The 15,145-nt window shown below is 46.0% G+C and overlaps 1 long non-coding RNA gene across 1 annotated transcript in view; it reads left to right on the top strand.

Moving 5' to 3' along the window:
• The first annotated feature begins 693 nt into the window (after window positions 1-693).
• The window catches only part of LOC129528205 (uncharacterized), a 39,240-nt gene continuing 24,788 nt past the window's right edge, over window positions 694-15,145 (top strand). The window contains exon 1 of the long non-coding RNA XR_008673419.2: window positions 694-862. This is a non-coding gene — a long non-coding RNA (uncharacterized lncRNA). The remainder of the gene's footprint in view (window positions 863-15,145) is intronic.

Raw genomic sequence — 15,145 nt, 5'->3', positions numbered from 1 at the left:
GGATAGATACTGTTCATGAACATAGAATTAAGAAAGATCCCTGGCTGGATAGGTAGATCGATGATAGGTAGGTAGATAGATAGATAGATAGATCGATAGATAGATAGATAGATAGATAGATAGATAGATAGATAGATAGATAGATGATACTGTTTATGAACATAGAATTAAGAAAGATCCCTGTTTGGAGGGGCAGGAGGAGCAGGCAATCCAGGAGAGTTTCCTGATGTGACCCCAGAAAATCTCCAGTTAGCAGAGACAATCGAGAAGTCCACCCGATTTCAAAACGGTGCTCACCGAGAGCTGAGAGTCATCCCATCAGACCACAGCTCCTCAGGCTGAAAACCAAAAGATTCTGCCTGGAGCCCGTGAAGAGCTCCATGAGTGAGGTGACACTAAGAGTGGCTAAGCAAAGGTCTTTTACATCCGTATAAATTGGGAAGTTAACGTCTGTGTCCTATCTGTTCCTGCCCTGCACTGTCTGCTCATCCTCTTTAAAAAAGCTTTATGGTCAAAAATGGCCAACAGACCTGGTGGGTCCTTCTTTCCTCTGCCTGCCCCACTGCCTCCTCACAGCCTAAAGTGGCCTCTGTCTCCTCGACACTGCCATGGTTCTTTATTTGAACACCTCATAATTCTGAACAACAGTTATGTACATACCCTTTGTTTCAGAATAATAACCCCCGAAGATTCTAAACCCCAGAGAGACTGTGAAGATGAGTTGAAGGGCCTTGAGATAAGGACTCTCCTGAGGTACCTGGGTGGGCCTGATCTAACCGTGGAGACACCTGTCCCCACTTCCATAGACCACAGGGTCATGGTGCTGCAGGCCAGCGAGGGTCAATGGGACAGCGGTGAGCAGGTGAGTTATCTATGATTAGAGCAAGTTGGTTGCCCTTTGAGAACTTCCTTTCACCCCACCCAGGGAGGCTCAGTGCTCAAGAATCCCAGGGCAACTCTGGCTGGGCCCTGGCCTCAAGCCTACAGCTTGCTTTTTATGGGGCTGACATCCCAGCCTATTCTGGAACGAGGCACTCAGTCCATTGTGTCTAGAGCGACAACGGATATGAGGGCTCATCTCTCCCTGGGACTGAGATGACCTCACACAAGGACACAAGGAGCACAGTGGGCATTCCCCACAGAAGGCACCGACCAGGGCCAGTCACTTCTCATGACAAGCATCATGTCATCAGTGGCAGGGCCAAGGTCCCCTCGACTCTGAAAGGCCAATGCTTTGAAATGTCCTTTAGCACCCCGGGCATTAAGTCATTTCAGGTCAAGAGCCAGACTGCCCAGTGCCCACTCAGAACCCTGAGGAGCCCTGGCCTGGGATTAGGTGAAGTTTGATCCTGTCTCTGGACTGGGTGCACAGCCAGTCCTGTCTCAGGCCGGGACATGAAATGCTCCCCTTCCACCTGCTCACAGGCCCCAAAGAGAAGCCTCCCCCATCACCCCCGTTCCTCCACAGCCCAGTCCCTCAGCTCAGGCCCTCCTCCCTTTGCACCTGAAGCCCCTGCAGGTTGCTCCACGCTCTTTCCAGCCCCAGGCTCAGCAAAGCGCCCACCACCATTCTTCCTTGCCAGAGTCCCCACTGAGACAGGGGAGCTAGGCTCGATCTGTCCTGCTGACTGCCTGCGCCCAGCCCTTGGGGACCCCGCGGGCCTCCTTTGCTGCTTCCACTCCCCAGTCCTCTCCACTCCCTCTCTAGCTCGTCTTTGTTCCTCAGGCCTGACCCTGGGGCCAACTTCTCCAGGAAGTTTTCCCTGACAACGCCCTGCAGCCCAAGTTGGCAGGCTTGGCACGGCCCTCTCTAAAGCACAGATGGATCCAGCCCAGAATTGTCTATCTGACCCTGCTCTCTGCGGGCATCGGCCCTCCTCACCCTCCCACTCTCCCACCGAGCAGACTGTGAGCTCCTGAGGGTCAGGAAGCTCATAGTGCCCTGTCCTAGTATCCCGTTTCAGTGAAAGGCTTGGTGCTTATCAGATGATTGTCAGAGCTTGTGGAATGCACAGGAAAGCAAGGCGTTCCTGCCAGGGAGTTCTGCCTTCCCAGGACAAAAAAAAAATGGATTGGGGCTATGCTCCCCCAGAAAGGGCCCCTCAGGGCCAGGCTGTACTTTATTTTCTCTTTTCCAGTGCTACCTCCATCCAATGCTCTGAATACAAGAGCACTTGGGTTTCATTTTCACTTTTTAAATTTATTAATTTTTTAATTGACAAACAAAAATTGTATAATTTATTGCATTCAACATGTTTTGAAATATATATATGTTGTATAATGGCTATGCTAAGCTAATTAACATATCCACTACCTCAAATACTTACTTTTCTTGGTAACAACACTTAAAATCTACTCTCTTGGCAATTTTCAAGTATATAATTCATTAACTATAATCATCATGTTGCACAATAGACCTCTTGAACTCACTCCTCCTGTCTAACTGAAATTGTATGCCCTTTGACCAACATCTCCCTCCCCCAGTCCCTAGTAGCCATCATTTTACCCATTTTACCCTCTGCTTCTATGAATTCAATTTTTTTAGTTTCTGCATATAAGTGAGATCACATGGTATTTGTCTTTCTGTGCCTGGCTTATTTCACTTAATATGATATCTCCCAGGTTCACTCACATTGTCACAAATGACAGAATGTCTTTCTTTTTTTATGGCTGAAGAGTGCTCCATTGTGTATTATACATTCTTCTTTATCCATTCATCTGTTGATGGAACTTAGATTGCTTCCACGCCTTAACTGTGGTGAACAGTGCTGCCATGAGCCCGGGGTGCAGACATCCCTCCAAACAGGGATTCCCTTTCCTTTGGGTGTAGACCAAGCAGTGGGCCCCCCGTGCTGCTGAACACTCAGGCTGCAATGTTAAACCAGACAGATGTTGTAGAAACAGTGAGCCGTAAACAAACAAATAATTTCTAGCACATGGAATCACAAAGAATGTAAAGCCAGGGGCACACAATAGCTTTACAAAGTGCAAGGAAAGCTCAAGGTGCTGAGCTGTGTCCCAAGACCATCATCCTGCATTATCTAATGGGTGGGGCCCACCTGTGTGTACCGAATCTCCCTCCAGATGCCCCTGCTGTCTCTCCTCTTTCTGTCTCTGTCTGGTTCTCTCCAAAAGACTATGGGGCCGGGGTACCTCCCTTGTCTGTCTGCCTCCCTCCCAGCCCCCATTGCCACTCACCTCCAGCCTTGGCTAGGCCCTTTCCATTGCTCCTTAACCCCTTATCCTCCCTGTACCCCAGGAACTCCTGCATGGGCCTTACCCTGGAATTGCTCGCATCAATCCCTGACCAGCTCTAAGTATATGCCTTGAGTCTGGGCTACAGGAAATCTGCAGGACCCTTCCTCCCGCCTCCCAGCACCAAGAAGCCCCAAATTGAGCCACATGTCTTTTTTCATTATACATTCATTCAATCATTTCCTTCATTTTTTCATGCCTTCATCCCTAATTAGCATTTACTAATGACTGTACTATGTGCTAAACATAGGGTTCCAGGTGTCTAGAGATGAGTGCCACTCTTGTCAAGGTGCATGCTCAGTACCCAATAGGGAGCTGAGCATAGGAGTAAACTCACCAAAATTCACCAGGCACAGTGGCTCACACCTGTAATCCTAGTGCTTTGGGTGGCTGAAGCAGGAGGGTTCCTTGAGGCCAGGAGTTTGAGACAAGCCTGGGCAACATAGTGAGACCCCATCTCTACAAAAAAAAAAAATTAAATTAGCCAGGCATGGTGGCACATGCCTGTAGTCCCAGCTACTCAGGAGACTGAGGTGGGAGGATGGCTTGAGCTTAGAAGGTTAAGGCTGCAGTGAGCCATGGTGGTCCACTACACTCCAGCCTGGGTGACAGAGTGAAATTTTGACTCTAAAAAATAAAAATAAATGAAAAATAAAAACACTAACCAAAATGCAGGGAGCAAGGAGTGCTGAGTTGGCTACAGGAGTGCTGAGCATTTCGTTGCTTTCCCGATGAAAACATGCCGTCTTTACCCTGTCACAGAACAAATGGAATATCTGTCTCTTTCATGATTAGCAAAGCTGATTTCATGTGTTTCTGAAAAGTCTATCACAGTGAAAACATTTTTACCTTCCAGGAAAGTGGGGAGCTATTTGCTTCCAATGTTTAAGGAGATTGATAGGAAAAGAGAAAATTGCATTATAGGCTTATGTGCTGTGATAAAATCTATGCAAGTTCCGGTTGGGACAAAGAAAGGATAATTCAAGTCCAGGTAAAGGCAGATTATGGGGAAAGTAGGGCTGACCTCTCTGAAGACATCACGCTTGAACCACGTCCTGATGAGTAGAGGTTGACCAAGCTGGCAAGGAGAAGGAGGGAAAGGGCTTTCCAAAGAATCAGAAAGACCACAGCAAAGGCATGGACCATGAAATTTCAAGAACTCTTCATTAATACCTATTACTACCTAACACATTACTCACAAATGGAGTGGCTTAAAACAACACACAGTTATGATCCCACAGTGTCTTGGGGCAGCCACCTGGTCATGGCTTAGCTGGATCCATCCTTCAGGATCTCTCACAAGGTGGCAATCGAGGCGCTGGCCAGGGCTGGGGTTGCATCTGAAGGGTCAAGGCGGGGATCCATTTCCAAGCTCATGTGGTTGTTAGAAGATTTCAGTTCTTCAGGGGTTGTTGGATAAAGGGCCTTAGTTCCTTGCTGGCTGTTGGCCAAAGGCCACTTTCATCCCCTTGCCAAGTGGACCTCTCCAACACAGCCACTTGCTTCATCAAAGCACACAAAACAGGAAGGCAACAGAGAGCATCCACTAGCAAGACAGAAGCTACAGTCTCCTGTAAGTTAATTACGGGAAGTGACATCCCATCACTTGTCATTCTCCATCAGTTAGAAGCAAGTTGCTGGGCCAGCCCACACTCAGGAGAGGGGATTCTACAGTGATGTGGCTACTGGGAAGTGGAGATCATTGGGGCCAGATTAAACCCTGCCTCCAATCGTCCATTTGGGGAACTACAGATTGTCTTGTACTAAGGGGATGATGCAGCAACACTAGAGGCAGCAGGCAGCAAATGCAGACCAAGAGGGCCTTATGCACCGTGCTAAATAACCAGGGTATTTGCCCTGTAGAAGATGGGACTTCCTTCTTTTCTTTTTACTCACCTTTTCCTTTGGCTTTGTTTCTCAAATCACTTTTGCTGTTATTGTTTCCTGAATTCCCACCTTACACATTCTATACCATCACTTCCCCTTACTCTTTGCCATGTTTCTGTCCTCCAGTAGGCACCAGCACAGCTGTTATTCAGACACACCTAAGATTTTAACAATGCAACTGAAATCAGTTTAACTTCCCTAACCCAAAGAGGTGACACCCAGAAATCCATTACTTAGATTTCAGGAACAAGTTGTTTAGGGCTGCTCAAAAAACCAGAGACGAGGTTATTAGACAAGTGTTGAAACGCCTTCTTGGGAACCCAGCCCTTCCCACAGATTCCTGTGTTGTTCCCTAATTGAGGGGCTGCCACCAGGCATTAGTTGTTCCAAATCCATCATCAGCTCCAAAGCCCAAACTTCCCAAACCACAACCAACTTTCCCTGAGGAAATGGCCTCATGTCATAATCCTTCATTGCCCAAAATGTCTCCTGATTATGGTTGTCTGTTCTTTCCTTTCATCTCAGTTGAAAAATGTTCACAGTTCTGGCTTCTAGAGATTTCTACTGGCTTCTTTACCTTGATCACTTTTTCTGCACATGTGAGAGTATATCCTTGCCAAAGCTCATTTTTCCATGCTTAATAAAGCATTTGATAGACTACTTTTTTGGCATGAACCCCCTATCTTCCATCCTTTGATCTGTGAGCTCTACATGGACAGAACTGTATTAGTAAGAACTACCTTTCCAAATACTGTAGCCATGTCCAAAAATATAACACTCTAGGGTTCCATTGGAAAGCCCTGGGGACTCATTTCCTATGATCCTTAGATCCTCTTGGCTTCAATCCTTGCCCCATCCATTATTGATCTCCCAGGGAAAAGAATAATTGCTGCAATACATTCATGGATTTTGATTATTTCCACCCAAGTCCTTTTTGCAAACATACTCACTGGTTACTGCATATCATTTGGAGGATGGCTGCCTTTTACAAATGGATCATGACAACATTCCAAATGCAGCAGCTTTGATCTCTTGGCCAGAAGACACCCGCTTGCCTCTTATGTCATTTTTACCTTAGGTTCAGGCCAAAATAGTCCCAGAGCTTGTCTCCCTGCTGGAGTATCACTCCTTGTCTCTTTTGTTCCCTTGGCTTAATGTTATCACCTTCTCCTTCCCACACTTTTGCCTCATCATTCCATGCAATATTTTACCTTGGACCAAGAGAAATTCTGCAGCTGACAGGCGATTGTATTTTCTTTGAAGTGTGCTGGCTCTAGGCTCGTCTCTGGGTGGAGAAACATCTTACTGGAATTGCTGACAAGAAACCTTTCTGCTTTTGTTTCCTTTTCTGTGTTTACCCATGGATGAAAATGTCAGTAATCAGGAGGGAAGACAGTTGGTCCTCTCTGTGGATCAGCTGAGGATGCATTTTCCCCCACTTACTCCTTTCCCACAAAAAGTGACGATATTGAACAAAGTTCCTCTCTCTCTAACTACCTCCATTTCCCAATCTCATCTCCTCCTATCACCAACCCCCAGTGTTAGTCCTGCTTGGGATATGAGCTGAAGTTTAAATCATGTGTGATTGAGCTGAAGTTTAAATCCACCTGGCAAGGAAAGCCTGACCAGAATCCACCCTGCACCCCTGCCAAAAAAAAAAAAAAAAAAAACCAGAAACAAAACAAAAAACATTTCCTTTAGGTTTTACCTGGGCTCTTGCTCTCTTTGTGGAGACAGGCATGGGCCTCTGTGGGTTGCAAGGAGATTTGTTTAACTGCTTCAAAGCTATGATTTGCATGAGAAGGCCTTGAAACAAAAGCCCCTGTGTGTGTAAAAATGCTACAGGATTAGGCCTATGTTTGGGTCTCTTCTAAAAAGAAGTATGATTACACAAAAAGCAAGGGCACCCAAGAGCTAAGTGAGCTATCAAATGACCTAACAGACCCAGCTAAGAAACTTAATCTGGCACACGGCGCCCTTCCGGCAGTACCCTGGTCAGTTACACACTTCACGACTTCCCTCATTTCTCTACAAGTTGTGCCTTTGTCTCTAATAGGGGGTCTGCAACCAGGCCTGCTGGGGGGACAGGAATGACGGGCAAGAGTGTGGGACAATGTAAAAATGGAAACCACAGAGTGTCTGATGCCTACAGATACCCAGGGAATGGACTGAATGCATCCTTTGACCTAATGAGACCACAACCCACCCGTTACCAAGCCAGAATGAATAAATGGAGTTGCAGTCGCCCCTAAGATTCCTGAATGTCTGATGGCAAACCCTGTCACTCATTCTATCTCCACCACCTGAGGAAGCGGCCTGTGAGGCATAAAATCTTACTAATGAACAAAATCTTACATGGTAGTTCCTGTAGTCCCACCTTCTCCTGGACATGGACTTCTGGGAGGTTAAAGAGAATGACTGAGGTCACACAGCAGTCTGTTCCAAATGGATTGAAAGTCTAAATTTTAGTGTGTGACTGTCATTCCTTCAGATGTAAGCTCTAATGATGGCATCCTTGAAAGGTTTCCCAATGAAAACTAAGTCATAATTGTGAAGTCCTCATTATCAAAGAGCCTTCATGAAAGCTCATATGCACAGGCTCTGCCTGAGAGCAATGAAGCAGAGTAGCTACCGTCTGCCTACTGGGTGACCCTGTGTTTCCCATGGAGACCCAAAACTCAGCACATCCATAGCTATCTTTTCAGCATCCTCTCCAATCTCCTCATCTCCATCAAAGTCCACCACTTCGATTGATAGCACCTTGTATGCATCCTGGTGGCCTCAGCTCTCACCCCGGTTACTGCATGCAACAGCCAGCGGGCATTCTCCCTACCTCAGCCTCCACCTCTTCCAGCCCATCCTCCACACTGCAGCAGACAGTGAACTGGTGTGGGGTAAACTCAGCTAATAGCAATAATTTAGGCACACTTTTAGAATGACCCAGGGTGGCAGATGCACCTGAATGTGTGTTCCAAGCCAGGGAATCTGGGAGGGGCCAACCTGAGATTTGTTCCTTGTCTATGAGGAACATCTGAGCACCTTGCCTGTGCAATGGATTGGGATTGGGGTCCTGAGTTTTGGGTTAAATGAAGGTTGCCAGGTTGTTAGGGGGATGGTGTTAAGTGAAAATGCTATGTAAACCGCATGCCTTTTGCAGAGGCTGCCATTTTCCTGCCAGCCTGCCACCATTGGACTATAGGAAAGCGGATTATGTGGTTCAGCCCTCTGCCACTGGACTGTTTCTGTACGTCAGGTGGTTCTCCTGTCCAGCTTGCCACCACTGGACCACTCCCCTCTATGTAAGCCCTTAATGAAACCCCATGTCTCATGTGCTGGCTCTGGGTCTCCTCTTTAGTCTCTTGAACATGGTGTCTTCCCTACTGGGGTTAATAGGGGTTCACCAGAGCAACTGTCCAAAATGCAAACTTGGTCCTGCTGTTCCTCTACTTGCATGACCCCCAGTGCTTCCCCAGGTCTAAGCAGGAGAATGTTCATACTACACAGTGCCGCAACCCCAGCCTTGCCTGATCTGGCCTCTGCCTTCCTCTCCAGCCTCATTTCTCTCCTCTCCCATACATGCCATCCTCATACTCGCCATCACCTCCATGTCTTTTCCCATGTTTATTCTCTCTTCCTACGAGGCTACCTCTTACTTATGTCTCCTGGACTTCAGTCTATGCATCCACTGAGGCTCAGTTCAAATGGCATCTCCCCCAAGTCGTCCTTCACCACCATAACTCTTCGAGCAACTTATGCATACCCAGGTCACACTGCTGAATTATTGCTTACATTTCAGTGTTTTCACTAAACTACAAATACCTGAAGAGTGAAGATAGGTCTGTAACCAGCTTTGCATCTTAGCACATTGCCTGACATACAGGAGCTACAAGAGAGATGCTGGTTTATTGGAAGAGATGAGTTGATTTATTGGGCACCTACTATAAGTCTGGCACTAGAGCTATAGAAACGAACAAAACAGAGAAAAAAATCCCTGCCCTTCTGAAGCTTATGTTATGTAGGAGGATCAGTCAATAATCAAATGCATAACTAGATAATGTCAACAGTGATAAGAGCTAAAAGGAAGAATAAAGTAGGTGAGGAGATGGGGAATGATGGGAAGGCTGTTTTAGATGGCGGAATCAGAGACAATGACTCTGAGAAGTGACCATTGGTCCTGGAACGAGGTGAACTAGAGAGTCTCATTATCAGGAAGAAGAACATTCCAGAAATAGGGATGAGTAGTACCAGGGCCCTGGGGCGGAAGGGTGTTTGGCATGTTGGAGAAATGGAAAAGAGGCCCAGCGTGGCTGGTGTACAGTGAATGAGGGAGAATCATAAAAGTCAAGTTGAAGAAAGGGCCAGACTTATAGACTGCATGGACATTGTGGACACACATATGCACATTTCACAGAAGAAATGAAAACAAAATTCAAAAAGGTGGTTATTTATATACAAGGAGGGAAGGCGTACAGGCAGGGGAATAGAGGTTGCTCTGGGTTATTGTCAGTATCTTAGTTTTGGGGTTGATTGGTGGCTTCGTGGGTCTCATAATATGCATTTCTGTATAGAGACTAGCTAGCAAAGCCATACAAAGATGTTAAAGTGTTATGAGCCAAAAATCATTACTAGTCTGTTTCTGCGCACTGGAGAGATATAAACTAAAGTAATTTGCCTGGGGCTAAAATGTTCATTATTCTGAAATAATTGTCTATATCGCTTGTACTTAAAGAAAACCTCCCAAGTTAATACCTGCTTAAATGAGGAATTCTCTTCAAAGGTTTTGGTGGATTCCTTTTCCCAGTTGCTGCCATTTTAAATACTTTCCAACAGGATGCATGGAGCAGCACGTGGCCCATGGTCGGTGGACCACAGCATCCCATTGCAGGAAGGCACTGGGGCCAGACAGTGCTGGGCAGGGTACACAATCTGACAGCGCAGGGTAAACGCACCTTATAGCAAGAACTTAAGCAAGAACTTACAGTGACCCTGTATGGCAGACGCACCTGAACATGTGTTCTGAGCTAAGAAATCGTGGTGTGGACAACCCGGAAAGTCATTCCTGTCTATAATAAACATCTGAACTCTCAGCCCATTCCATGTAACAGGGGCCATACAGGGGATTGAAGCCCTGAGTTTTGGGTTAAATGAGAGTGTCCAGGTGGAGGTCATTACGGAGAGGGTGTTAAGTGACATGCTATATAAACAGCATGCAGTTTGCAAGCGGTTGCAGTTTTCCTGCCCAGCTTGCCGCCACTGGACTGTAGGTAAGATGGTATCTCGTCCAGCCCACTGCCCCTGGACTCTCTCTCCTGTGTGTGAGCCCCCAATAGAACCCCAGGTTTCTCATTTGTTGATGCTGGGTCTCCTGCCTCTTGAACTTGGTGCCATTCCTATTGAGGTTAATAGGGGTTTGGCAAGACAGCCAGCCTAAAAGCTGACCCAGACACTTTGACGACTCCAACACTCACCAGAGGATGTCAGAGCACAACACTGGAAGTCAGACAGACCCAAGTTCAAGTCCCAGGTCTGCCGCCACTAACTAGCTGAGTTTAGGCAAATTCTTTCATCTCCCTGAGCCTCAATTTCTCAGCTGTAAACTGGTCTATATTAGCTCCTCGGGGCTGCCATAACAAAGTACCATAAACTGTATGTAAGCCCCTAATAAAACCCCATGTGTCATGCTTCAAATAACAGGAATTTATTCTCTTACAGCTCTAGAGACTAGATGTCCAAAATCCAGCTGCCTGCAGGGCCACGTGCCTTCTGAAGACTCTAGGAACGAATGGCCACCTCGCCTCTCCCTAGGTTCTGGTGGTTGCTGGCCACCTTCAGAATTCCTTGGCTTGCAGCTGCCTCACTCCAGTCTCTGTCTCCATCATCACCTGTCATTTTGTCATTCTTCCTGAAGGTCCCTGTGTCTTCAAGTGGCCTTCCTATAAGGACACCAGTCATTCGATGTAGAGCCCATTCCAATCCCATATGACCTCATCTCAACTAATTACATCTGTGAAGATCCTGTTTCCAAATCAGGTCACATTTTGAGGTTCTAGGTGGACATGAATTTTGGAGGCATACTATTCAACTCAGTATGTGGAGATAATAGTATATAACTGAAGGGGCTACAGAAGAATTAAACCCAATAATGTACATAAGGCACCTAGCAAAATATAAGCAATCGATACATTTTAGCTGCTAATATATTTATCATCATCAGCATCGTCATTACCATCATCCATCATGTCAGGGAATGGATTATATTTCCAAACCATAATATTCCATCCCACTTGCTAAGGTGACCACAAGTGAAATTGTCGAACAGGCCAAGTTCAAATCTTAGCTCTGACAGCAAACACCTGTGAAACCTCTGGCAAGTTACTTAACATCTTCTCTAAGCTTCAGTTTCTTTATCTATGCTTATGGGATTATCTGTCTGCCTGTCTGTCTGTCTGCCTATCTGTCTATCTCTCTGTCCATCTTGTACTTACATGGCATTTACTATGCGTCAGGCACTGTTCTAAGATACTTACAAACACTGTCTCAGTCAATCTTTGGAACAACCCTGTGAGTTGGGTACCATTATCATCTCCATTTTACAATTGAAGAAACTGAATCATCAGGTATTTAAGACAGTTGTCTATGGTCCACAGGAAGTAAGTGATGGAACCAGCATTCAAACCCAGGCAGTCTGGCTCCAGAATTCCTCAAGGATTGAAAGACAAGGATTAAATAAAGCACGTAACCCACTCTAGTACATAGGAAGCAGTCAGTCTGTGCTAGCAAAGTCACTGTGGCTCCCCATACGAGCCTTCCTCTGTGCCGCACTGGGACTGCCTTCCCTCTCTCCTCTTCTCTCAGTTCAGAAGCTCCTGTTGTTTCCCATGTTGACACTAAGCCAGAACCAAGTCCCACACTTAAATGTTAGGCTGCTCAAGTTCCATTCAGTTTCCTGGGGTGTCTTGCTCTCTTTTTTTATTTTGTTCTTATTCTTTCAAGTGTTCCATGACCCTGGTGGCTGGCAGGGTAAGAGAAGGAGAGCGAGTGGCAGCTCTCTCTGGCAACTGGTGAACTGTGGATGCCTCTTTCGTGGGGCGGGGACAGAGTTAAGCAATAGATTGTCAGACGTATCTTGGGGACATCCACCCATGGGGCCACTCACGCTAAGCCCAGGGACTTGTGTGCCGGGCCTTTATACAAGATCCTTGAAAGATCCATCATGAAACAAAAGCTCTCTTAGAATTACAAATGCCACTGCAAGAAGAGGAAAAGAGAAATCCTCCTCCCATTGAAAACGCTGGTGCCTGAGGGTGTCAGAATGTAGGGGCCTCAAGCACACCCTGGAGCCTCCAACTTTGAGTTCATAGCTGGGCCACCCCTCCTTTCACCCTGCCAGGCCTCAACCTCAGCAGGAGGTGTTAACACAGCTCTAGTCCAATATCCTGGGACTTGGCATCAACTCCCACCTGCTGCTAGTTGGCCTCCGTTGTGGTGCCCAGGTCCTGATATCTGATGCAGAAGAAAGAAGCGGAACCCCAATCCTCTCCCACCCCTAGTTCTCCTCCTGCCTTTCTGGCTATTGCCAGGGTCCCAGCACAGACATGGCAGCCGCCCAAGGAATTCACTCCCTGAGACCATGTGTGCATGCAGGCAGGGTAAAGGACTGGACAGATCCAACTGTAACCGAAGCTGCACCAGCGGCACCAGGACAGAGGTCTCCAAGAGGGAAAGGAAGGGACAGCCCTTCAACTGTGAAGCAAGCAGTCGCGGTTGGGCTCCACCCTTCCCCTTTTGGGTCCCTCGCTCCTCCCTCCCAGGGGCCCTCTGTCCACGTGGAAGCGCCCACCCACTCAAACCACCGCCTGTCTTCCTTGCTTCCTCAGGGGACATAACCTTCCCACGCCCCAGACTTTCCAGGGCTCGCTCTCATTTTGGTAACAATGAAAGTGTTTAAAGAAACGAATCCCTGCTTAATTTGTCGACCTCCTGTTGGGCTGCACCTCCCAGAGGCCATTAGGCCTCATCCCAGGTAAAATGTGCAAAGGGCGCGGCAGGTGGATTCCGAAACTTTAGGTAATTCCTAAATTCCTAACCGGCTCCCTGCAGGCTGGCAAGACTTATGCTGAGTTTACACTTCCTGCTGTGAAGTGAGGGGCTTTTCTGTGAACTGGTTACTAAATCCTTGAGCGCACACTAACAGAAAGTAATGGAATCCTCGTGCTGGGAGCCTTGGGGAAGCTGAAGTAGCCGGCCCATCCCACACGTGCCTGAGCTCCAAGCTGGAGTCAGGACCTAGGGCACTCACCCTCCACGGGCTCGCTGTGTGCCCGCCGCAAGCTGCGCGCCCCTCCCCTTTCCTCCCAGCCCAGCCAAGCCCAGCCCTGCCCGCTGGAGCTCTCAAGACTGCTCTGCTGGCCACAGGACCCAGACACTTCAGGAGCAATTCGGAGCTCCTGGGGATTTAAATGGACTGCACCCTCTGGGAAGCATAAATTATTGTCAGATTCTGTCCCTATCTGTACTCACTTTGTTTACCGTTCAATGCTGTCTGAAAGGCATGAAAAACCTCAGAACTTTTCTTACCTAATACCCCCTTGTGCTTGTTGCTATGAATTTAAAGTTAAAATATATATATTATTTGACGATTCCATGTACCTCATATAAATTGAATCATATTATATACTGTATATCATATATGTAATATATATTATATAATATGACTACATAGATGTAATATATTACTATATATGTATATTTGACTATTCTATGTACCTCATATCAATGGAATCATGTAATAATACATTATTTTATATATTTTATATAATTATATTACTAATATAATATATACTATAATAATATATTCATGATATAACTTCATTTATATGAGGTACATGGAATAGTCAAATAATATACATATATTTTAACTTTATTACATTATATTTATCTTATATTATATATAATATATACACACATAAAATTTCAGTCATGCATATATATATACATATTTATGTGAATGTATCTACATACATATACAAAATTCCACTTATATGAGGTATGTGGACAAAAAGAATGGTGGTTACTAGGGGCTGAGGGAAGGGAATGGGGAGTTGGTGTTTAATGGGGACAGTTTCCATTTGGGAAGATGAACAGTTCTGGAAATGAAGGGTGGTGATGGCTGCACAACAATGTGAATGTACTTAAGGCCACTGAACTATCCATTTAAAAGTGGCTAAAATGCTAAATTTTATGTCATGTATATTTTATCACTAATATATAATATATAATATTAAATATAAAATTAGTTCAACTCTTATTTAGATACACCTACATAACTAGTGTCAGACAGTTTCCATTTCACTTTTTGATGTCTCTCCTCTTTCGTAGTTTCTGTCTTGGTTTGGGTCTTTTGCCTCCTAAATATTTTCTGGATTTGGCTTTTATGCAACCAGGAGGAGCGCCATTCCGACAAAACCCCCAGCCCTCTCCTCCTCCTGCAGTCCCACAGCCACCCTCTTCTCAGTTGCTTTTAAGCAGAAAGCTTTACTAGTTAAAGTCTGTGATTTTCAGTGGTACATTTAATAATTCATAAATCACGAGAGGTTCAAACAAGTTCAAAGTTTAAAAGTTTAAAAGTTTTGCTGAAGCTTTAAAGTTTAAACTGTCAGAGGTTTTGACAAAAAACTTTTCCTGTCTGGAATACATAAAATTGTTGTGCCATATTATATTCAGGACTCTACGATATCTTCCTCTCCCAAAACGTTTCTCCTAAGAAAATCCCGGCCTTGTCTGCGTCCCGCATTCCCTCAGTGATGGTGTGTTCACCGCAGGGCCCAGGAGGCTGACAGGCCCCGGGAGAGAGTGCGGGTTTATGACGATCTGCACTTTAGGGAAAAACAGCCAGAATCACCACTGTGTGAGGATTTCTCTTTAAAGGAATGGAAATTGCAAAATGAGATCCTGACAAATGTGTGTAACAAGGTCTTGGCGGAAGACAGTGAGTTGTGTATAA

The sequence above is a fragment of the Gorilla gorilla genome, chromosome 17 (genome assembly GCF_029281585.2).
Source record: "Gorilla gorilla gorilla isolate KB3781 chromosome 17, NHGRI_mGorGor1-v2.1_pri, whole genome shotgun sequence".
NCBI classification, from domain to species: Eukaryota; Metazoa; Chordata; class Mammalia; order Primates; family Hominidae; genus Gorilla; species Gorilla gorilla.
Note: the sequence above shows the minus strand (reverse complement) of the source record. Positions and strands in the feature narration are given on the sequence as shown.